Source organism: Perca flavescens, chromosome 13 (assembly GCF_004354835.1).
Source record: "Perca flavescens isolate YP-PL-M2 chromosome 13, PFLA_1.0, whole genome shotgun sequence".
Classification (NCBI taxonomy): domain Eukaryota; kingdom Metazoa; phylum Chordata; class Actinopteri; order Perciformes; family Percidae; genus Perca; species Perca flavescens.
In genome coordinates this window covers 31,299,486-31,326,299 of record NC_041343.1, presented here as the reverse complement: position 1 = coordinate 31,326,299, position 26,814 = coordinate 31,299,486, and positions in this window count along the sequence as shown.

Sequence of the window (26,814 nt, the reverse complement as noted above, 5' to 3'; positions counted from 1 at the left end):
ACAAACACAGACAAAACACAGACACACACACAGACAACACACAGACCCACAAACACAGACACACACACACGCGCACACATGCACACACAGAAAACACACAGACCCACAAACAGACTCATACACTGATGCACACGCAAACACGCATGCATGCACGCACACACAGACAAAACACAGATCCACAAACACAGACACACACACAGACCCACAAAAACAGATACACACACAGACACACACACAGACACAGACCCACAAACAGATAAACACACAGACAACACACACAGACAACACACAGATCCACAAACACAGATACACACACAGACACACACACAGACCCACAAACAGATAAACACACAGACAACACACACAGACCCACAAACACAGATACACACACAGACACACACAGACACACACAGACAACACACAGACCCACAAACCCAGATACACACACAGACACACACACACACAGAAACAAACACAGACCCACAAACACAGATACACACACAGACACAGACCCACAAACACAGATAAACACACAGACAACACACACAGACAACACACAGACCCACAAACACAGATACACACACAGACACACACAGAGAACACACAGACCCACAAACACAGATAAACACACAGACAACACACAGACCCACAAACACAGATACACACACAGACACAGACCCACAAACACAGATAAACACACAGACAACATACACAGACAACACACAGACCCACAAACACAGATACACACACAGACACACACACAGACACACACAGAGAACACACAGACCCACACACCCAGATACACACACAGACACACACGCTGACGCACATGCACGTACTCACGCACAGACACGCGCACACGAATGCACACGCAACTACACACGCATGCACGCACACACAGACAACACACAGACACTTTTTTCTGACACTTTTTCCAAGTTTTTTTATCATTTTTTTCCTACGTTTTTCAGCGTTCTTTTTTTTATACATGCTATAAAATTGACTAAAACACATTCAATGAAAGCAGTGAACTGATCGTGTATTTTGAAGAGCACCGTATGGAACCATACACATTATTCTGTTTTAACATTTGGTTGAAAGAAACCCAAATGTTCTGATAGAGAAACTTTATGAAAATGGGTCAGATCCGACCCCAGGAATATAGCAGGGTTTATCCTGGCAGCTGCAGTAAATTGGCCTTAATTAATATTAAAAAAGAGGCTCGCCTGTGGGAAACATTCCTGTTGCTCGGGATGTAAACACGGATAAGGCTTTTCATTTACCAATATGTATATGAGTGCCTTTCCTCTTTCTTGTCTTGTCCCGAAACCCAAACAATTCATTAATGTAATCTTAGTCTGTTACAGGAGCAGATGGAGCTCCGACGCCGGGATGTGACCCGGTGGAGCTTCTGCACGTCACAGTAAACTAAACCTCATTAGTTTTGTTACTTAGAAACGTAGGGAATGACACAGAAGAAAGTTCAATTTGGGAATCTTTTAACCCTCGTGTTATATGGGCCTGGGCAACCTGCCATCATACGCAGAAATGTGGCGCTCTTACACTTCCTCACACAAAACTTCTAAAAAAGTGACAAAAACTTCAAAAAAAAATGACAAAAAGTGACAATAACTTCGAAAACTTAGAAAAAAGTGACAATAACTTTGAAAAAAGTGACAATAACTTCAAAAAAGTGACAATAACTTAAAAAAATGACAATAACTTCGAAAAAAGTGACAATAACTTTAAAAAAAGTGACAATAACTTCGAAGACTTCAAAAAAGTGACAATAACTTTGAAAAAAGTGATAAAACGTGACAATAACTTCGAAAACTTTGAAAAAAGTGACAATAACTATGAAAAAAGTGACAATAACTTCAAAAAAGTGACAATAACTTTGAAAAAAGTGACAATAACTTCAAAAAAAGTGACAATAACTTTGAAAAAAGTGATAAAAAGTGACAATAACTTCGAAAACTTTGAAAAAAGTGACAATAACTATGAAAAAAGTGACAAAAAGTGATAATAACTTCCAAAACTTTGAAAAAAGTGACAAAAAGTGACAATAACTTCAAAAAAGTGACAATAACTTTGAAAAAAGTGACAATAACATCAAAAAAAGTGACAATACTTTTTAAAAAAATGACTAAAACTTTGAAAACGTCAAAAAAATTGACTACTACTTAGAAACGTAGGGAATGACACAGAAGAAAGTTCAATTTGGGAATCTTTTAACCCTCGTGTTATATGGGCCTGGGCAACCTGCCATCATACGCAGAAATGTGGCGCTCTTACACTTCCTCACACAAAACTTATAAAAAAGTGACAAAAACTTCGAAAAAAAAAAAAAAAAAGTAACACTAAATTCGAAAACTTAGAAAAAAGTGACAATAACTTTGAAAAAAGTGACAATAACTTCAAAAAAGTGACAATAACTTAAAAAAAATGACAAAAAGTGACAATAACTTCAAAAAGTGACAATAACTTCGAAAAAAGTGACAATAGCTTCAAAAAAAGTGACAATAACTTCGAAGACTTCAAAAAAGTGACAATAACTTAAAAAAAAATGACAAAAAGTGACAATAACTTTGAAAACTTAGAAAAAAGTGACAATAACTTTGAAAAAAGTGACAATAACTTAAAAAGTGACAATAACTTAAAAAAAAAATGACAAAAGTGACAATAACTTCAAAAGTGACAATAACTTCGAAAAAAGTGACAATAACTTCAAAAAAAGTGACAATAACTTCGAAGACTTCAAAAAAGTGACAATAACTTCGAAAAAAGTGATAAAAAGTGACAATAACTTCGAAAACTTTGAAAAAAGTGACAATAACTTCGAAAAAAGTGACAATAACTTCAAAAAAAGTGACAATAACTTAAAATAAAATGACAAAAAGTGACAATAATTTCAAAAACTTAGAAAAAAGTGACAATAACTTTGAAAAAAGTGACAATAACTTCAAAAAAGTGACAATAACTTCAAAAAAAATGACAAAAAGTGACAATAACTTCAAAAAGTGACAATAACTTCGAAAAAAGTGACAATAACTTCAAAAAAAGTGACAATAACTTCGAAGACTTCAAAAAAGAGACAATGACTTGGAAAAAAGTGACAAAAAGTGACGATAACTTCGAAAACTTTGAAAAAAGTGACAATAACTATGAAAAAAGTGACAAAAAGTGACAATAACTTCAAAAAAGTGACAATAACCTTGAAAAAAGTGACAATAACTTCAAAAAAAGTGACAATAACTTTTTAAAAAAATGACCAAAACTTTGAAAACTTCAAAAAAATTTACAATACAAAAAAGTGACAAAAACTTCCGTTAATATAGAAAGAACCGTTAATATAGGTCTTAATCGCTGCTCGTACAAACAACCTATGTGGCCGTTTTTCTTCCTGCAGTCTCATAAAAACCCTCCCTTGGATAAAAGTCAAAAAGTGAAACTGGAAATAAGGGAGACCTGGAACCAGTGGAGGGACTCGACCTGTCGAGGGTTAGTTATTATGGGGGGCAGCGCAGCTTTGACAGCTGACAGGAGGACACTAGGGCCCTTCCCAGTTTGGGATTCAACTGACACAAAACTTTGCGATGTTATGAATGCCACTATGAACCACATGAATTATCATTCATGTTATAGTTAAACCTCTGAGGGTAGAACTTTAACACAGATTAGTATTCTTACCGTATAATGTCGACTGACATTTTCAGGAACACACAGTCATGGAAATTAGACGAAAAGTATTGGTTAAAATGCGTATGAACCCTGTACTGGGACCTTGAATTTCCCCTTGGGGATCAAGAAAGTATCTATCTATCTATCCATCTATTTAAAAGGGACTAAAAGACAACAGGAAAAGGTAGAACCTAAAAGAAGTCACTTTTTCCGACATTTTTGTCACTTTTCACAACATTTTTGTCCCTTTTTCTGACATTTTTATCACTTTTCCGGACATTTTTGTCACCTTACCAGACAGGAAAAGGTAGAACCTAAAAGAAGAGAGAGAGATCCTAAAAAAGAGCCAAAATGGCAACAAAAAAAGCAACAGAAAAAGTGTCCAAAAAGCTGCAAAAAATGCTACGAAAAAGCGACAAAAACATAACGACACTAAAGCCCTATCTATTAATCTTTGAGTGTGGATAGTATTCTGTATTTTTTGTAACTTTTCAAACATTTTTGTTCCTGAAATTTTTGTCACTTCCGGACATTTTTGTTCCTGACATTTTTGTCACTTTTCCCAACATTTTTGTCACATCTGGACATTTTTGTCACTTTTCCCAACATTTTTGTCACTTCTGGACATTTTTGTCACTTTTCCCAACATTTTTGTCGCTTTTCCCAACATTTTTATCACTTTTCCGGACATTTTTGTCACTTTTTCTGACATTTTTATCACTTTTTCCGACATTTTTGTCACTTTTCCGGACAAGGCGACAAAAAAGCAACAGAAAAAGTGTCCAGAAAGCTGCAAAAATGCTACGAAAAAGCGACAGAAACATACCGATACTAAATCCCTATCTATTAATATTTGAGTGTGGGTAGTATTATGTATTTGGGTGCAGTGCAAGCAACTCCCCCCTTCATCTATCTATCGCCCCCCCCCCAGACTCAGCACCGCCAACCCCCCCCCTTGGTATCTCTCAGCTCCCAGGAAGCCGCCAGGCTCGGCTGGAGCCAGAGTTCTGCCCCATCCATCATCCTTATCAGGGAGAGTCTGGCTGCACCGACGAAGGGAAAGATCAGGCTGCAGAATTAAAAGCAAAATCTGTTTTTTTGGTCTTTTGTTACTTAGAAACGTAGGGAACGACACAAAAGAAAGTTCAATTTGGGAATCTTTTAACCCTCGTATTGTTTTCCACCTCAACCTGCCATCATACGCAGATATGTGTCAATAAAAAAGTGACATTAACGTCAAAAGAATTACAATAACTTCAAAAAAAATGACAAAAACTTTGAAAAAAGTGATATTAACTTCAAGAAATGACAATAATTTCAAAAAAAATAACAAAAACTTCGAAAAAAGTGACATTAACTTCAACAAAATGACAATAACTTTGAAAAAATGACAAAAACTTCGAAAAAAGTGACATTAACTTCAATAAAATGACAATAACTTCGAAAAAATGACAAAAACTTCAAAAATTAAAAGCAAAATCAGTTTTTTTGGTAATTTGGAGAGAATTCTTTAATACTTTATTAACCCCCCCCCCGTGTGTCCATGTGTGTGTCTCTGTGTGTGTGTCTGTGTGTGTGTGTGTCCGTGTGTGTGTGTGTGTGTCTCTGTGTATATGTGTCTCTGTGTGTGTCCCCGTGTATGTGTGTGTGTGTATATATATGTCTGTGTGTGTGTGTGTGTGTGTGTGTGTCTCTGTGTATATGTGTCTCTGTGTGTGTCTCCGTGTATGTGTGTGTGTGTGTATATATATGTCTGTGTGTGTGTGTGTGTGTGTATATATGTCCGTGTATATATGTCTGTGTGTATGTCTCTGTGTATGTGTCTCTGTGTGTGTGTGTGTGTGTGTGTGTGTGTGTGTCTTTGTGTGTGTGTGTGTCTCTATGTGTGTGTGTGTGTGTGTGTGTGTGTGTATGTGTGTGTGTGTGTGTCCCCTCTTTGTGTGTGTGTCTCTGTGTGTGTGTGATAGCAGTGATAAAGCCCTGATGATACAAACAATAACAACAGGCACCATGCAGCCCCACATCAAAGCCCCCCATTTAGATTTGGGGGTTTTGGGTTTTTTTCAGGGGGTGCAGGGCTGTGCTGGGGATTGGTGGGGGGTTAGGAGGGTTTAGGGGGTGCTGGGCAGTCCCAGAGGTTCATCAAAGCCTCGGCAGCAGTCTGACCCCGCACCAGGATGGTTTTTAGAACAACTTTTACAACTCTCCAAGCTTGGAATCAACAAAATGCAGCGAATGGCCCAAAGACAGAGAAGAGGAATGTGGTTCCTGATAAAGAGTTTACGGTGGGAGCTGTTACTTACTGCTTCGGATAAAGAGCTCGATGCCATAACTGTCAGGCTGCAGAATTAAAGGCAAAATCTGTTTTTTCGGTCTTTAGTTACTTAGAAACGTAGGGAACGACACAAAAGAAAGTTCAATTTGGTAATCTTTTAACCCTTGTGTTGTCTTCCACCTCAACCTGCCATCATGCGCAGAAAAGTGGCCCTCACAGAAAAGTTTTAAAAAAGTGACAAAAACTTAAAAAAAATATGACAATAACTTTAAAAAAATGACAATGACTTCCAAAAAAATGACAATATCTTCCCAAAAAGTGACATTAACTTAAAAAAATGACAATAACTTCCAAAAAAATGACAAAAACTTTGAAAAAAGCGACAAAAAGTGACATTAACTTAAAAAAATGACAATAACTTCGAAAAAAAGACAATAACTTCGAAAATTTCCAAATAAATGTGACATTAACTTCAAAAAATGTGACAAAAACTGACATTAACTTCAACAAAATGACAATAACTTCGAAAAAAAGACAATAACTTCGAAAACTTCGAAAAAAAATGACAATAACTTCCAAAAAAGTGACAAAAGTGACATTAACTTCAACAAAATAACAATAACTTCGAAAAAAAAGACAATAACTTTGAAAACTGGAACAAGCTTGGAATCAACAAAACGCAACGAATGGCCCAAAGACAGAAAAGAGGAATGTGGTTCCTGATAAAGAGTTTACGGTGGGAGCTGTTACTTACTGCTTCGGATAAAGAGCTCGATGCCATAACTGTCAGTGTGTCTTCAGATGTCAGAGGGAGTGGAAGCACTTTCACTATCAGAGCACAGACCGGAGAAGAGGATGTGTTTGTCTTTATTAGTTATCTCCTGAAACGTTAAGGACGGATCTTGGTAATAATCTAATCTAATCGGAGGGATTTGTAGCAAGAAAAACAACTCAGATTCTCCTGGATATCGATGTATAGAGATACGAAGAGATATGAATATGTCAAGTTGAATAACACAGATACCAAGACCTTCCCATGGGATGTAACAGTGCAGCCATGATCGTTTTACAAAGCTACGTGAGACAAACGGTTAGAAAATACCTTTTTACAACTTGTATTTATGTTTCACATCAAGATTTTTGTACTGGCTAATAACATAAGTCCACTCTGTAGTTCAGTCATTTTAAAGGTCCCATGACATGGTGCTCTTTGGATGCTTTTATAAAGACCTTAGTGGTCCCCTAATACTGTATCTGAAGTCTCTGTTATATAGACCTTAGTGGTCCCCTAATACTGTATCTGAAGTCTTTTATATAGACCTTAGTGGTCCCCTAATACTGTATCTGAAGTCTCTGTTATATAGACCTTAGTGGTCCCCTAATACTGTATCTGAAGTCTCTTTTATATAGACCTTAGTGGTCCCCTAATACTGTATCTGAAGTCTCTTTTATATAGACCTTAGTGGTCCCCTAATACTGTATCTGAAGTCTCTTTTATATAGACCTTAGTGGTCCCCTAATACTGTATCTGAAGTCTCTTTTATATAGACCTTAGTGGTCCCCTAATACTGTATCTGAAGTCTCTTTTATATAGACCTTAGTGGTCCCCTAATACTGTATCTGAAGTCTCTGTTATATAGACCTTAGTGGTCCCCTAATACTGTATCTGAAGTCTCTTTTATATAGACCTTAGTGGTCCCCTAATACTGTATCTGAAGTCTCTTTTATATAGACCTTAGTGGTCCCCTAATACTGTATCTGAAGTCTCTGTTATATAGACCTTAGTGGTCCCCTAATACTGTATCTGAAGTCTCTTTTATATAGACCTTAGTGGTCCCCTAATATTGTATCTGAAGTCTCTTTTATATAGACCTTATTGGTCCCCTAATACTGTATCTGAAGTCTCTTTCCCGAAATTCAGCCTTGGTGCAGAATTACAGCCACTAGAGCCAGTCCCACAATGAGCTTTCCTTAGGATGTACCATTTCTTCTGGCCTTGACCAACTGCCACTTTGCTCGTTTGAAAGCCATGATGTCTCTCTCTCTCTCATGGGTGGGCCAAATTCTCTGGGCGGGCAAAGCAGAGAAAGAGGAGGTAACCTTGCTCCTTATGACCTCATAAGGAGAAGATTCCTGATTGGTCCATCTGAGCTTTCATTTTCTCAAAGGCAGAGCAGGATACCCAGGGATCAGTTTACACCAATCACCATTTCTAGCCACTGGGGGACCAAAGGCAGTGACATTTTCATGCCATGGGACCTTTAAGCCAAAAGGGTGGTCAACCTAGGCCAAATTGCAACAGAGGCAAACTCAACTGATTTTGTATCCTCAATATGTCCTGATTTAAGGACAGAAAAGGCCAGAAGTATCCCATTAGGGGAAAGTTTTGAAAAAGACCCAAATATAGCAACCCGGTCTCACACCAGTTTGTGAAATGGTCACGTTATTTTGATTTATCGATTAGTGTAAAGGTCACGATTTTCTCGTTTATTTTATGTACAGGTCACGATTTTCTCATTTATTTCGTGTAAAGGTCACGATTTTCTCGTTTATTTTGTGTACAGGTTTTTCTCATTTATTTCGTGTAAAGGTCACATTGTTCTGTTTATTTCGTGTACAGGTCACGATTTTCTGTTTATTTTGTGTACAGGCCACGATTTTCTGTTTATTTCGTGTACAGGTCACGACTTTCACTTCATTTCGTGTACAGGTCACGATTTTCTCGTTTATTTTGTGTACAGGTCACGATTTTCTGTTTATTTCGTGTACAGGTCACGACTTTCACTTCATTTCGTGTACAGGTCACGATTTTCTCGTTTATTTTGTGTACAGGTTACGATTTTCTCTTCATTTCATGTACAGGTCACGATTTTCTCGTTTATTTCGTGTACACGTCACGATTTTCTCGTTTATTTCATGTACAGGTCACGATTTTCTCATTTATTTATTTATACCCTTTTTGCATAGAATACTAAGCTATTGAAATAGCCTAATAATTGTAGGCTTGATTTTATAAATCATGTTTTAATGTTAAACATACATGTGGCACACATCTGTGGATGGCCTTAGTAACTAGCTTGACCATTGGCCAGTAAGCAGTGGGCATTTATGTTAGCTAATTATATGTTGGATTCATGTTAAGACTTTTTACATTTTTGAAATAACTTTCAAAAATTAACAAAAACACAACTTTTAGAGATGCAAAATTGCTCGATAAAGTTATACTGCAGCTGGTTTAGCGGCTTCTGACTGCAGCGATCTTGCTTAAAAAATGTTGTTCCTATCAGTCACTTAGACACAAAAACATGGGAAAATAGAGTCCAGGTTGAAAAATACTGAAGTCACAGAGGCCATATTAACATAATCTTCCTCATAAACTTCAGCTCAAACAGCAGCAAAGAATCTTCAGCACCAGTTTATTTTTTAACAAGTAGATTAAATATACTCTGTGTCTTGTGTTTGTGCTCCACCTCCGTTAACGCCACGGGGAAACATGAAGCCATCCATCTCGATGATCACAAACAACACGAGCAATCCATCTAGCTGGAGATGAATGGGCCTCTCAGAGCTGGAAACGTAATAAAAGTGGCTCTCTAATGGTGTATAGTTGTATTAGGGCCCGTTTTATAAAAGCCATGAGGCCCATTGTCAGACAGGCAGGGCAACACAGCATCATTACAGCTCTGATAACATTAAAGCAAAGCTTCCTTTGTGTGGCGGGGATCTGTTCTCCACCAGCGTTAACTGGTTCTGGCGTGAGCCAGACGCAGCGCAGCTTTGATGCGAGGTCGAGCCTCAGCTGACACAGAGCTGATGCAGCTGACAGGAGGACTGAGTCACGCCCCAGTTTGGGATTCAACGGACACAAAAGTGGCAAAAAAGGCGACTTAAAAGATAGAACATAAGGAAAGAGAGATCCTAAAAAAGCAGCAAAAAAATTGCCCAAAAAGTGCCAAAAAGGCAACGAAAAAGAGTCAAAAAGTGACAAAAGGCGACGTAAAATGTGACCGGAAAAGACAGAACTTAAAGAGAGATCCTTTATTACACTCCGAACTCAGGAAGAGATAGAAAGAGAGACAAAAAGGCAACGAAAAAGCGCCAAAAAGTGATAAAAGGCAACAGGAAAAGATAGAACCTAAGGAAAGAGAGAGATCCTAAAAAAAAACAAAAAGCGACAACAGGACTACGAAAAAAGGCAATGAAAAAGTGTTAAAAAAAACTGAAAAAAAGCATTCAAAAATCGACAAAAAGGCAAAAAAAGCAGCAAAAGTGTCCAAAAAGCGACAAAAAGGCAATGAAAAAGGCCACAGGAAAAGATAGAACCTAAAGAAAGAGAAAGAGAGAAAGAAATCCTTTATTACACTCCGAACTCAGGAAGAGATAGAACCTAAACAAAGAGAGAGAGAAAACAAAGCTACAAAAAGACAAAAAAAGTGTGCAAAAAACACCAAAATGTGACAAAAGGCGACAGCAAAACATAGAACCTAAGGAAAGAGAGAGATCCTAAAAAAAAAAAAAACGTCAGGCAATGAAATAGTGTAAAAAAAAAAAAAAAAAAATCAAAAAGGCAAAAAAAAACAGCAAAAAAAGTGATAAAATGCGACAGGAAAAGATAGAACCTAAAGAGAGACAAAAAAGGGAAAAAACATCCAAAACTCAACAAAAAATCAACAAAAAGGCAAAATCAGCAGCAAAAAAAGTGTCCGAAAAGTGACAAAAGGTGACGAAAAAGGCGACATGAAAAGATAGAACCTAGAGAAAGAGCGAGATCCTCAAAAGGCGACAACAAGACGACAAAAATCCTGAGAGAAATCCTAAGAATGGGCCAAAAAGGCAGAAAACAGAGACGACAACACAACCAAAGGCGAGAATCGTAAAAAATCGACAAAATGCGAGTAAAGAAAAGCTTGATGTAAAATCTGCCTCTTCTAAGTACATACTGTATCTCCTGCATTCCTGTTATCTGCTCTAGCTTTTCCCACGTTTTAGACACAGATATGGAGATACTAACAGTACAAAATGGTGTGAAAAAGAGACGCAAAACTACCCCAAAGAGACACCAAATAACAAAGAACCTAAAGAAAGAGAGAGATCCTCAAAAGGCGACAACAAGATGACAAAAAAGGCAATGAAAAAGTGTCAAAAAAGGCAAAAATCTACAAAAAAATCAACAAAAAGGCAAAATAAGCAGCAAAAAAGTGTCCAAAAAGTGACAAAAGGCGACGAAAAGGGTGACATGAAAACATAGAACCTAAAGAAAGAGAGAAATCCTAAAAATGGACCAAAAAGGCAGAAAAAGATGACGACAACACAACCAAAGGCGACGAAAAAGCATAAAAAATCGACAAAATGAGACAAAAAGGCAGTTCATGGCACTTTCTATCCATCTATGAGTGTGGGTCGTTTGCAGAGCCGGCCCTTTGATGCCATTAACACAATATTTTAGCTGTTTTTGGTGTATTTTTTCAGCGTTTTATTGGGTGTATTTTTTTCAATATTTTTTCAGATTTTTCTGACTTTATTTCTAATTTTAATTTTTCAACATTTTTCCCTTTTTTTTTAAAAATTATCTGTTCTCATTTTCTTCAAAGTTTTTGTCGTCTATTTCAGACGTATCGGTTGCTTTATCAACATTATTGTTTTTTTATCAACTATTGTCGATTTTTCTGGCAATTTTTCTTCTTTTCAGCGGTTTTTTTTTTTTGTCGCTTTTCCGATGTTTTTTCGTCGTCATTTTGGTCCTTATTTATCTCTAACCTTTCTCGACTCATTTGGACGGCCTGGCCGTTTGAACGCTCGGTGATGTGATTAAAGCTCGGAGCTGTGATTAAAGGGCCAGGCCACAGCTCATGCATGTTTTCTGTGATTTAATAAGAGCAGCCCGAATCACGACACCAGCCCCAGCAGCAAACTAAACGCTCGTACGGAGAGAAGAAGGATAAGACACCTGGTAGAGGATGCTTTTTTAGGCCGAGGACCCCTGATCTGAAAGAGGGATAGAGCAGGGACCCCCTTCTACATATATTGTATATTGCATAGAATTATGCATATTAAACTGGCCCTACAATAACATGTAGGGTGGCTTGAAGTCTTTATATATACCCCTTTTTGCATAGAATACTAAGCTATTGAAATAGCCTAATAATTGTAGGCTTGATTTTATAAATCATGTTTTAATGTTAAACATACATGTGGCACACATCTTTGGATGGCCTTAGTGACTACCTTGACAAAAGGCCAGTAAGCAGTGGGCTTTATATTAGCTAATTATACAGTACAGGCCAAAAGTTTGGACACACCTTCTCATTCAATGCGTTTCCTTTTTATTTTCATGACTATTTACATTGTAGATTCTCACTGAAGGCATCAAAACTATGAATGAACACATGTGGAATTATGTACTAAACAAAAAAGTGTGAAATAACTGAAAACATGTCTTATATTTTAGATTCTCCAAAGTAGCCACCATTTGCTTTTTTATTAATAAGGGAAATAATTCCACTAATGAACCCTGACAAGGCACACCTGTGAAGGTAAAACCATTTCAGGTGACTACCTCATGAAGCTCATTGAGAGAACACCAAGGGTTTGCAGAGTTATCAAAAAAAGCAAAGGGTGGCTACTTTGAAGAATCTAAAATATAAGACATGTTTTCAGTTATTTCACACTTTTCTGTTAAGTACATAATTCCATATGTGTTCATTCATAGTTTTGATGCCTTCAGTGAGAATCTACAATGTAAATAGTCATGAAAATAAAAAGGAAACGCGTTGAATGAGAAGGTGTGTCCAAACTTTTGGCCTGTACTGTATATCTTAGCAGAAAGCTGAAAAATGTTGCAGCATTATTTAGGCATTTGAAGACCAATATAACTTCCGGGGGCTGTAGCTGCGTCCCCCTTCCAGCCACAGCTGGATCTGCGGCGATCTCTTTCGCTCGCGGTTTCCTTACGGAGGAGGCGAGGCTCGGAGGCCCCCGGCGCTGACAGATGCACACGGACGTAATTGGAAGCGTCTGGCGTTGCGTGTCAGCCCACAACCTCAGTGCTTCTGTCTGCACGTACCGAGAGACTCCGACCTGTACACACACTTAAAGTCAAGTCACAGTATATCATGAGCACCCCCACGTCACTACACTGATGTATTGGCTGCGAGAGACCGTGGGAGAAGGGAGCCAAACATCATCCACGTTGGCTCGGGAAGGAGGGAAAGAGAGGAGAGGAAAAAGGGAAGGGAACACAAGCTCAGAGTACCTTTAACATTCACACTAATATTCCACTTTTAGTGGATGCACAATGTTGCCGATGACGATATTTCCAGCGATAAATAAACAGTCGTTAACTCAGTTTCTGCTGCTTTTCAGTTTTTCCAAAAAACGGGGAGAACAGCCTCCTCACGGCTCCATCTCGTGCATTTCTTCATATACTATGGTATGTAACTGAAGGATAAATGGGTTTTCAGACATTTAGGGTACCTGCTTTCAAGGGGCGTAACTTTGGGTTCAAAACTCGGGACGTCCCGGGACATGTCTGTATGGATTTAAAAAGGAAAATTTTTTGGCCGTTTTTGTTTGCATTTTTCAAGTTATTTTTTTGACAATTTTTCTAGTTTTTTTTCTGCCTTTTTCTAAACAAATTGACAATTTTTTTGGCGTTTTTGTCGCCTTTTTCAAGTTTTTTTTTTGACAATTTTTCTAGTTTTTTTTTTCCGCTTTTTTCTAAAAAAAATGACAATTTTTCCGGTATTTTTGTCGCCTTTTTCAAGTTTTTTTGGACAATTTTTCCGGCGTTTTTGTCGCATTTTTCAAGGGTTTTTTTGGGACAATTTTTCAAGTTTTTTTCACCTTTTTCCTAATTTTTTTGACAGTTTTTCCAGTATTTTTGATGCATTTTTCAGAAATCTTTTTTAGTTTTTTGTGTGCAGTTTTTTCAGAGTTTTTGTCGCCTTTTTCAAGGTTTTTTTGGACAATTTTTCAGGCGTTTTTGTCGCCTTTTTCAAGTTATTTTTCAATGTTTTTGTCGCTCCTTTTTAAATCCATACAGACATGTCCCGGGACATCCCGAGTGTTGAACCCAAAGTTACGCCCCTTGAAAGCAGGTACCCTAAATGTCTGAAAACCCATTTATCCTTCAGTTACATACCATAGTATATGAAGAAATGCACGAGATGGAGCCGTGAGGCGTCTGTTCTCCCCGTTATCTGGCCCACAAACATCATCCACGTTGGCTCGGGAAGGAGGGAAAGAGAGGAGAGGAAAAAGGGAAGGGAAGACAAGCTCAGAGTACCTTTAAACGTACAATATGTAACTTTCTGCCGCTAGGGGGTCTCTCAACCATTAGCTGTTTAGGTTTAATAACTAATGTTAACTAGCATGTTAGTGATCAATAATGAGCCTGTGTCTATGTTATCTCCTTACATATACCTACACTCTCCGTCTCTGTGAGATTGGGAATGATTGAGATTTCTCTCGGCACAGCTACCAGAAGACTTCACACTTTCAGACACGTTGCTCACGTCACATTTTCGTTGTCTCTGTCAGTTGGAGGCTGCTCAGCAAAGCAAGAGATCACCGGAAAAGTGGTTAGAATCTGCATCAGGTCACGGACGAGTTTACCCATTCAGGTTTATTCACGTTACATTTATTCACGTTTATTCGTTTATACGTTATTGTAATAAAATAGCTGCAGTTTCCCCAACATAATTACGTTTTTCTGACCAGTTAGCTAGTGAGCCAGCAAGCTAACAGTAGCCAGCAGCTAAAACACAAAATATTTCACATATCAATGTCACCTTTTGGATGGTTTCAACACCGGGGCGGATGGGGTTTGTTGTAACGTTAGCTATAGCTACTAAGAACATCTCCCAGCTGCCCGGAATTATCTCCCCTTCACTTTTCAGTAATCTTAACTTTTCATTTTGGTGCTTAACCCACCTTTTGTCGGGTTAATTTAGCTAACCGTAAAGACAGCTAAACGCGAAGGGGGGAGAAATTTGGCAGGGAGGAGATTTTCAGCACAAACACCGGTAGCGCTACGGAGATGTAGCTAGCTATAGATGGCCATTGTTGTGACTCGGTGCTGGGTCTGATATAGACTGTTTCCCAACGTTTAATTAAACTGCCGTTAGCGTCGTAAGCCCCAGGCACTGGAGATAAGTTCTGGCCGGGGGGGGGATTGCTGTAATGAAAGTAGGTGGCTGATAGCTAACTGGGGGCTAACGGTAACTAGCTAGCTATATGTCCCGGGGCTGTTGTCAGCTGTCATCCCGACTGAGTCTCTCTGCGCCGGGGGAGTGAGGCAGACAGGCCGGGGTGTGCTAGCTAGCTAAATTAGCATTAGATTAATCATCTATCTATACAGCTAACGTTAACGTTACTAGTGAAGTTATTTGTGGGTAAGCTCCGTCCTGTTAGCTGTGGTCGAAACAGTCATGCTAAAAATAACTGTATTAGCGTGTTGAACGATGTTGTAACCTCATAATGTTACCCACAAAGCATTAGCATCAACGTTAGCACATTGTAGTAACGTTAAGCTGGTATCGATATTGAATTTTCAGAATAGATAAGGTCTCTGTTGTATTACTGTGATAAAAGTGAGATGTAATTAATCACAAAATTATGCTGTATGGCAAAAAAAAGCAGTATTACGGTTACAAGTATTTTATTTTCTGTGACATTGTATGACTTACAATTACTCCTGACTGTTTAACCCCAAGTTACGCCCCTTGAAATTAGTTACCCTAAATGTCTGACAACCCATTTATCAATTACATACCATAATATATGAAGAAATGCACGAGATGGAGCCGTGTGAAGGCTGTTCTCCCCGTTATCTGGAGAGAAGGATCATCCCGAGACAGCAGCAGTTAACGCTTTCAGCTACGACATTAGAACTTTTATCTTTTTATGCACATTCTTGTTGCACCATCCAGATTGTCTTCAAAACTTGACATTTTGAACGTGTAGCTAGTTTGTTTTCCCAAAGAGAAGGCTGTTTGATCCTTTTGTCACTTTTTTCAACGTTGTTTTTTAAATTGATGGCCATTAAATGACATTTTACATAATTTTTAAGTTAGAAAAAAGCTGAAATTATGAATTATTTTGCCTAATAGTTCAGATCCGAGGATGTTGAGTGAATCACAGACAGGAGACTGTTCTAAAACCATTTAAACCACCCAACATTCAATGGAAGTAATCATTCATTTTACCTGTGAAGAAAGCTGCATGGGTCCCATACAACCTACATGCATCCAAGTTATTTTGGGGCAATTTGGTTGTAAGAAACCCATATTTCTGATATAAAAAACTTTGAAAAGAACTATTTAAGCTCTTTTTAAATCCATGCAGACATGTCCCGGGACGAGTGTTGAACCCAAAAGTTACGCCCCTTGAAATTAGGTACCCTAAATGTCTGACAACCCATTTATCAATTACATACCATAATATATGAAGAAATGCACGAGATGGAGCCATGTGAAGGCCGTTCTCCCCGTTATCTGGAGAGAAGGATCATCCCGAGACAGCAGCAGTTAACGCTTTCAGCTACGACATTAGAACTTTTATCTTTTTATGCACATTAACTTTTGGCAAAAACTCCCCCCCAAAAAACATCAGACGGGGGACGGTACCAGTGTGAGATCACTCGATAGGGGAAGCAGCAACGGTGTAGTCCGTGTGATACGCAGGTATACGCAGTATACCCACTAAGAAAGCTCCAGGATTTCCATATACCCTCTTAAAAATGCCCAGTGACACGCAACAACATACTTTCCATTATATTTTTGATATATTTTGAATTGTCATCTATGATTTTCTTCTTCACATAGGCTAAATAAAGGTATTTCCACCGTAAATTGGTGCATAAAAGTGTATCAGAATACAGGAAATGAAGTCGTTGATACTCAAAACTTCCCTGGGGGGAGGACACCCAGACCTCCCCCCACGATGATATGGACCCCCCCCCCACTTCCCCAAATGCAGATTCTGGCCAATATACAGAACAGCATACCCACTACAATACATTAGACTGCAGCACTGGGGAAGCAGAAACCAAAAGATGTGACGCGAGCAGAATGAGGCATAAATCCCGCGCGGGGCTCAGCGAGAACGAGCGAGCCCTGAGAGTGGCTGCAGCGAAACCGGCCAGATGTGCAGCGGTGCCGCTGAGCAAGGAGACAGGTTTATGGCCTCTTCTTTAATGAGGTAACATCCTTTTTCTCTCATAAGACTTTTAAGAAGTCCTTTTTTTTCCTTTTCTTTCTTTCTTCCTTCTTCCCACATGCAAGAAAAAGCAATTCCTCTGGAAGTGAGGCGCGGAAGCAGGGGAGGGGATGGATGGATGGATGGATGGAGGGAGGGAGGGATGGAGGGAGGGAGGCAGGGAGGGAAAACCCAAGAAGCAAATGTGAAAGTTGACTTATGTTTCTTTGTTACATCGACGAAGCAGCCGCTGCAGAAAAGGGAGTTTTGGGGGTGTGAGAGGGGAGGATGAGAAAACGGAGTAATACTTTTAACGGCAGCGTAAAACACAACAACATGATCTACAGCGCAAGAACCCAAAACGCTGACGTGAATGATTTAGCAGCTTTTTTTTTTTTTTTTATTGTTTATTTCACATTTTTCTTCTTACCATAAACATAGAAAAACAAAAGAGCAGAAAAAGAAAGAATTAATGATAATAAAAAAAAACAGCAAATAATTACAAATAAGTAGTTCTTACAGGTCTACTACACCTTTGTTTAGTTAGTTAGCAGTGTACATTTTTGTACTTCATGTATACACAGACATCGCATATATATACATATATACATATATTCTCTACACAGGTTTTATACAGACCGTAGACCATATTTAAATACATTATTTGGGTGGGGGTTTTGTCTTCTCAATCCATATTAATGCATGTTATTGCTTTCCATTCGTGGCCAAAATAATCTTTTAGCAGCAATTTAGCAGCTTTAATCGGCGCAGTTAATGGCAAATCTAAACAATTACACACGACACAACACACACACACCTGCAGAATGTGTTTTAAACCTACATTGTGTAAATTTTTTTGAGTTGATTCTTGACAAAAAAAAACTTTGTTTTTTCACAAATAAAGTCAAAGTCAAGTTTATTTCATCCTTTAAAATGGAAATTACAGTGCTCTCACCCGCCTAATACAATACAATACACACAATACAACACAATACATATATACAATACAAAACTTATAAAAATGTACGTTTAAAGTGCTTGTTGTGATGTCTGATAGCCTGAGGTATAAAAGAGAGAGCATAACGCTTACTTCGTGTCACGGGAGGCCTTAGCCAACCATTACGTTCCATAACTCTACCAGTCAGATTATCATGAAGAGGGTGACCCGGTTCCCTCGTTATTTTCTGTGTCATTTTTGCCAGACGGTCTTCATATACTTCATTCCACTGAATTTAACTCTCCTACCATTTTTCCAGCCCTTTAAGTCACTCTATCCATCCTGGCCTTCTCGGTTATCCCAGCAAAATGGGCTCATTCATGTGTAATTACTTCCACCAACTAATCAAAGTATTCTCGTACGCATAGAATTTGCCATTCTGAATCATTCAGAATACATAGGAGCGACTCGCTCGCCTCCATCTATAAAATACATTAGCCAAAGAGGGACATACCTCCGCATTTCGCCCTCTTACACTCAGTGGCACCGTGACGATCGCCAGGGGGCGATTACTCGCCAGGGAAGCGAAGAAGTGAATTAAAACGACAACGCGACAGGACCAAAGTTAACATTGGAGAGGCTAGAACAGCTGGGTGTAAACGATGGAGATACTAAGAGATCATTTCAGGTTCGGCCACTGCAGGAGGAGGGGCTAGAAAGTAATATTCAGTTGGTTGTCATATACAGTTTCACCGCTAGATGGGAGAAATTCTTACACAATGTGACTTTAAAGATTTTAAACCAAAAACGTTGAAGGGACGATTCGTCAAGCGAGCTATCAACCCTCCTGGGTACAAAAGACGCATTCAAAAAGCGATATTACAGACATTTATTTGCTATTTTATTCATATTTGACACCGCTTTTTGCGAACCCACGACTTTTGTTGACGTTTGTCTTGTAATGAAACCCTAAAGCTAAATCCTCCCAAGCTCCGCCCCATCTCGTTAAGAAAATTTATGTTTATTTTCAAAAACCCAAGATTGCGTCGGCCAAATTTCCAAACTCGAGGCTTCAAAACAACACTCCTCAAACCGATGGGTGACGTCACAGCTGCTACGTCCGTTATGTTTACAGTTTATGGGTGAACATCGGTACCCTTGCATGTGTTTGATTGGCCGATGCGGCGCCTTGCCGGAGGACTTTACGTTGCAGTTAGCCTCGCATCGCCAGACCTAGCTCTTACCAGTGTGTCTCTGTGTGTACTTCGTCCACAGCAATCCCACCAATCGGTCCCAAAACGTCCCAGTTAGAGAGGAAACGCCCTAAACATATTCTTTGTAAATCTTAAAAATCGTTCCCTGAAAGAACCGAGCAGGCCTGCCCTAGTTGCACCATCCAGATTGTCTTCAAAACTTGACATTTTGAACGTGTAGTTCGCTAGTTTGTTTTCCCAAAGAGAAGGCTGTTTGATCCTTTTGTTACTTTTTTCAACGTTGTTTTTTTTAAATTGATGGCCATTAAATTACATTTTACTTAATTTTTGAGTTAGAAAAAAGCTGAAATTATGAATTATTTTGCCTAATAGTTCAGATCAGAGGATGTTGAGTGAATCACAGACAGGAGACTGTTCTAAAACCATTTAAACCACCCAACATTCAATGGAAGTAATCATTCATTTTACCTGTGAAGAAAGCTGCATGGGTCCCATACAACCTACATGCATCCAAGTTATTTTGGGGCAATTTGGTTGTAAGAAACCCATATTTCTGATATAAAAAACTTTGAAAAGGACTATTTAAGCTCTTTTTAAATCCATGCAGACATGTCCCGGGACGAGTGTTGAACCCCAAAGTTACGCACCTTGAAATTAGGTACCCTAAATGTCTGACAACCCATTTATCAATTACATACCATAATATATGAAGAAATGCACGAGATGGAGCCGTGTGAAGGCCGTTCTCCCCGTTATCTGGAGAGAAGGATCATCCCGAGACAGCAGCAGTTAACGCTTTCAGCTACGACATTAGAACTTTTATCTTTTTATGCACATTCTTGTTGCACCATCCAGATTGTCTTCAAAACTTGACATTTTGAACGTGTAGCTCGCTAGCTCGCTAGCTCAAAAGTCTGTTTTACCAAAGAAACGCTGTTTGACAGCGGCAACACGCGTCGACGCCGCATGTTCGATGGCGATTATCCTGGAAACGACGAATTGTCGTTGATTAAGTTGCAGCAAAAATTGAGCCAGGCGCAACTTTTCTTTGTTGCAGTTTTCTCCTCAAGCGGCGACATTAAAAGGACAATTCCGGGGCAAAATGAACCTAGGGGGTTGATAACACGTGTACCAAGTCAACCGTTCTCTGGGATATGTTTTCATGCTAATCGAATGTGACCACTTTTAGCGTAATGCCGCTAATTAGCTTATAACGCTAGCCACTACCAACAGCTACACCACTAACAAGGCTCAAAATAGCACCACACTTCCACGGTAACATCATGAGGGTCCCGACATGTACACACAAGCATTGAGAACTTTGTAAGTGTACAGACAGTTTATTAAAAAAGAAAGAAAAAAAGTTTATAAAGACCGTAGCGTTCACGTATACAGGCAGGCGGCATCTTGGGAAAACAGCCATGACCAGGTTCGTGGTCCAACCGGTCATGGCTGTTTTCCCAAATTGTTGTAAGTTTATTTTATTAGGAACGATGCACATTAATCAACATTTCTGTCAATGCGCCAGTGTTAGCCAGTCGGCTAATTTTCAACTGTAGTCCTAGCATGCATGTCTTTAGGGTGGGAAGAAACCGGAGCACCCCGGAGGAAACCCACGGAAACACGGGGAGAACATGCAAACTCCACACAGAAAGGCCCAGAACCTTCTTGCTGTGAGGCAGAAGTGCTAACCACTGAGCCACCGTGCTGCCTATATGGCGCCTGCCTGTATACGTGAACGGTGTCATACCCAATGTGAGTCGAGTGCAGATGTGAGTCGCGCATGCTCAGATTTAAACGGTTTACGGCGTAACTTATCGTACTGAAATTTGTGAAATCCGTAAAAATAATAAACTTTTCTCATTACAGACAATAACATAAGATGGAAATCATTCCAAAAACTTTGTAGCTCTCTATGATTGTTTGAGTGCTAACGTTAGCTCAAAACGCCATTCAAGTGACAGCCTTCGTTGTGTCTCATTGCTACCTTGTAGCCATCAGTGAACGAACTCCATTATGTAGGTCCATTTTTATTGTATTGACATTCAGAAGTCTCTCTGAAGTTAGCAGGTTCTTGTCGGCTACTTGTCGCAAAGTGACGCGTGCGCGACTCACATCTGCACAAGACTCACATCGGGCAGTGACAAAGGTACTGTCTTTATAAACTATCTTTTTAATAAACTGTCTGTAGACTTACAAAGTTCTCAATGCTTGTGTGTACATGTAGGGACCCTCATTATGCTACTGTGGAAGTGTGCTGCTATTTTGAGCCTTGTTAGTGGTGTAGAAATAGAGATTTCTTGTTACTTCACCTGTGGCCCCGACGACTAGCGCTATAAGCTAACTGAGTTTTGAGTTTAGTTTTTTATGAAAGGGGACAGCGCAAATTAATAAAACACATGATTTTCCATTGGTTAAAAAATCCAGAATTAGCCAAAATGCTATTTTTCATCTGTAGTTAATAGTCAGTAATTAGTAAATAGTAGTCAGTAATTACCGGTTTGCGCTAAAACTGGTCACATTAGTCGACTCGGTACACCTGTTATTAACCCCTATAGGTCCATTTTGCGTGGGAATTGTCCTTTTAAATGAATAAACCCATGCCCCGAGTATCACCTCTTATCAAATCAAAGCCTCCACTATTCAGAAACTTCCAGAGGGAGGTGATTAGGGCCCCGCAGCAGCAGCAGCAGCAGCAGACTGCATCCTATAAAAACCCGAGAAGGGCCTTGTGTGCTTGTTTTTGCTGAGGCGGTGGGCGGCCATTTATGAGCTGCTAACACGAACGAAACAAGGTTTTAAAACAGAGTGGGTAACAGAGGATTTGTGTTGCGCCTGTTCGCCCTGAACACACACTGGCGCAGATTGTGCTCGGGCTCTGAATGGCCGAGTCATCACCCTCTAACTCAGAGGGCCACTGATATCGGGTGATGACTCAGAAATGATGTCGGGAGACCTCAAAGATGACGACCAGTCCGATGAATTCAAACAGTGAACAAACTTTCATGATACCGGGACAACCATGAGCATACAGACACGTCTGCTCAAGGATGAACAACATGTACAACAGAATTAGAGATGGCCCGATACCACTGTTTTGCTTCCCGATACCGATTCCGATACCTGAACTTGCGTATCGGCCGATACCGAGTACCGATCCGATACCAGTGTGTCATATATTTCATTATGTTTTAACAGATGTATACTACTATCTCTATATAGATGTGATATGATTTCTATCTTTGTTGTCGGTCTGGCTCAGGCTAAACTCTTTGTGAAACATGAACAAACACAGAACTTTCTTTTATTCTCCAGTTTGACAGTCAGTTATAACGGAAAAAGAACATAAATAGTCTACTTTAACGTAGATTTTCTTTGGGGCTTTATTACGTGGTTTCGGATCGGTGCATAAACTCCAGTACTTCCCGATACCGATACCAGCGTTTAAGGCAGTATCGGAGCCGATACCGATACTGGTATACATATATAATATATAGTATAACATCTCTAATCAGAATGAATACCTTTTAAACTCTTTTTGTGCTCACACAGCATGAGACATCTATTTCAGTTGGAACAGTTTACTCTTAAACTACGCTTTTTATGGCCGATGCTCCTAATAGATTCCCACATTCTTGGCTCCAATTCCTCCGTGTGAAAGTTGTACCCAAACTCATAATAGATTTACACATTCCTGTGGGTGAAGGTTGTCCCCAGACTAACCTTCTTGTGTAGTACCCTACATACAACATATAAAATACATTTAAAACATGTAGGCTGAAATATGCAACCTATCAGCCACACTGGAAAAAGAGAATCACACCGAGGGGCCAGACATGGAGAGATTATTGACGTTACCGCACGTCACTTTTTGTTTTTTACATTTTGGCAGCTTTTTTCCGCATTTTTGTTGGTTTTTTTCAGACATTTGTCACCTTTTTCTAAATTTCTACGCTTTTTCCGACATTTTTGTTGACATGAAGACCTACAAAAAAGTCACCAAAAGAGTTCCTTTAGCCATCGTAGAATTTAGCAAATCAAGCAAAAACAATGATTACGTTTATTTTTTTCTCAGCCTGAATATGAAAACTCTCTCTCTGCTTCTTCTGGCGGAATTTCTGAGTCTCAGAGTCCACAAATATGCCCAAATTCTGCTTTGAATGTCAGGTAATTGCAGTTTAAAAAAACACTTTCCTGTGTTTCTGGTTTGGTGCGCAACTAGGCTCACCAAAATCTTTATATCTAACTCCTCTGCTCATCATACTAGCCTCTCAAAAAACTCCACTCGGCAGTGTTTGAACATCTCCGAAGGGCCCTACACGCTAACTGTTTTCATGAATGGGCGCCCCCAGGTTCCCCTTTCAAAATAAATCGGAGAGAGAGAGAGAGAGAGAGAGAAAAGAAGAAGGTGGGGTAAACAGTGCCGTACAGTAGAATTTGTTTTTTTTCCTACCAAAAATGTGACATTTGTGTCTCCGTCTTTGGACCTGATCTATCCTTCCTTCCCACTGTCCTTCTACGTTTTACAAGTTTCTCACTTTTTTCTTCTTAAGTCACAGTTTTTGAAGTTTTTGATACTATTTTGACCTATTCTGGCCTTCTTTCTACTGTCTTTTTTTTTACACTTTTTGTCTCCTTTTCTCATCAGCATTTAAATGTTTTTTTCACTTCCAAGGCTGTTGTTTATTGTCTGTCTCTGACAGCGCTGTAGTGTTCCTCTTTATGGAGACTTTTTTTGTCTACCGAAAATTATTAAAGAAAAAATTCAAAAGGGGTACATTATTGAAAAAAAGTTTGATAACCACTGGTCTAACTCCTCTGCTCATCATACTAGCCTCTCAAAAAACTCCACTCGGCAGTGTTTGAACATCTCCGAAGGGCCCTACACGCTAACTGTTTTCATGAATGGGCGCCCCCAGGTTCCCCTTTCAAAATAAATCGGAGAGAGAGAGAGAGAGAGAAAAGAAGAAGGTGGGGTAAACAGTGCCGAACAGTAGAATTTGTTTTTTCCTATCAAAAATGTGACATTTGTGTCTCCGTCTTTGGACCTGATCTATCCTTCCTTCCTACTGTCCTTCTACGTTTTACAAGTTTCTCACTTTTTTCTTCTTAAGTCACAGTTTTTGATACTATTTTTTGTCTTTTTTTTTTTTTTTTTTTTACAGTTTTTGTCTCTTTTTCCCATGAGCATTTAAATGTTTTTTTCACTTCCAAGGCTGTTGTTTAGTAAATATGTCTCTGACAGCGCTGTACTGTTCCTCTTTATGGAGACTTTTATTTTCTACCGAAAATGAATAGTGCGGGACTTAGCATAAAGAAACAATTCAAAAAAGGGGTACATTATTGAAAATAAGTTTGATAACCACTGGTCTAACTCCTCTGCTCATCATACTAGCCTCTCAAAAAACATACACTACTTTAGTGTATTAGAAATATGAATGAAGTACATGAAGTATAAAACAAGAAAGATTCTACTTGTTGTGCTTTCTTTAAAGAGTATTTAATATGTACTTTTTAAAAGTATACTTCAAAATAGATGTAATTAAGTTCAACTTCAGAGTCCAAAAAGTAAGTGTACTAATTTGCCAGTAATCAAATTATTTTTCATTAGTGTATTTTAGTGCACTTGAAGTTTAAAAAAAGTTGTTCCATTTTTGGATACTATTTACACTTGAAGTGTAGTCAAATAGATGTTAAGTTGAAGTTAATACATAATTTGAATACACTTAACTATACTTGGATTTGACAAAAAATAGTACAAAATGTAGAAAATATACTTAGTACACTTTATTAAAGTATATTTTCAAAATAATTCTTTTTCACCTGGGCATGAATGGGCACCCCCAGGTGCCCTTTCAAAATAAATCGGAGAGAGAGAGAGATCTGTTACAGCTTTAGTTACTAGTTACTTTAGTTACTCCGCTACATTCGTCTGGTACACTTTTAGTTACTAGTTACTTTAGTTACTCCGCTACATTCGTCTGGTACACTTTTAGTTACTAGTTACTTTAGTTACTCCGCTACATTCGTCTGTTCCAGCTTTAGTTACTAGTTACTTTAGTTACTCCGCTACATTCGTCTGTTACAGCTTTAGTTACTAATTACTTTAGTTACTCCGCTACATTCATCTGTTCCAGCTTTAGTTACTTTAGTTACTCCGCTACATTCGTCTGTTACAGCTTTAGTTACTAGTTACTTTAGTTACTCCGCTACATTCATCTGTTCCAGCTTTAGTTACTTTAGTTACTCCGCTACATTCGTCTGTTCCAGCTTTAGTTACTAGTTACTTTAGTTACTCCGCTACATTCGTCTGTTACAGCTTTAGTTACTAGTTACTTTAGTTACTCCGCTACATTCATCTGTTCCAGCTTTAGTTACTAGTTACTTTAGTTACTCTGCTACATTCATCTGTTCCAGCTTTAGTTACTAGTTACTTTAGTTACTCCTCTACATTCCTCTGTTCCAGCTTTAGTTACTTTAGTTACTCCGCTACATTCGTCTGGTACACTTTTAGTTACTAGTTACTTTAGTTACTCCGCTACATTAAGTCTGGTACACTTTTTAGTTACTAGTTACTTTAGTTACTCCGCTACATTCGTCTGTTCCAGCTTTAGTTACTAGTTACTTTAGTTACTCCGCTACATTCGTCTGTTACAGCTTTAGTTACTAATTACTTTAGTTACTCCGCTACATTCATCTGTTCCAGCTTTAGTTACTAGTTACTTTAGTTACTCCGCTACATTCATCTGTTCCAGCTTTAGTTACTTTAGTTACTCCGCTACATTCGTCTGTTCCAGCTTTAGTTACTAGTTACTTTAGTTACTCCGCTACATTCATCTGTTCCAGCTTTAGTTACTTTAGTTACTCCGCTACATTCGTCTGTTCCAGCTTTAGTTACTAGTTACTTTAGTTACTCCGCTACATTCGTCTGTTACAGCTTTAGTTACTAGTTACTTTAGTTACTCCGCTACATTCGTCTGTTACAGCTTTAGTTACTAGTTACTTTAGTTACTCCGCTACATTCCTCTGTTCCAGCTTTAGTTACTTTAGTTACTCCGCTACATTCGTCTGGTACACTTTTAGTTACTAGTTACTTTAGTTACTCCGCTACATTCGTCTGTTCCAGCTTTAGTTACTAGTTACTTTAGTTACTCCGCTACATTGGTCTGTTACAGCTTTAGTTACTAATTACTTTAGTTACTCCGCTACATTCATCTGTTCCAGCTTTAGTTACTTTAGTTACTCCGCTACATTCGTCTGTTACAGCTTTAGTTACTAGTTACTTTAGTTACTCCGCTACATTCATCTGTTCCAGCTTTAGTTACTTTAGTTACTCCGCTACATTCGTCTGTTCCAGCTTTAGTTACTAGTTACTTTAGTTACTCCGCTACATTCGTCTGTTACAGCTTTAGTTACTAGTTACTTTAGTCACTCCGCTACATTCATCTGTTCCAGCTTTAGTTACTAGTTACTTTAGTTACTCTGCTACATTCATCTGTTCCAGCTTTAGT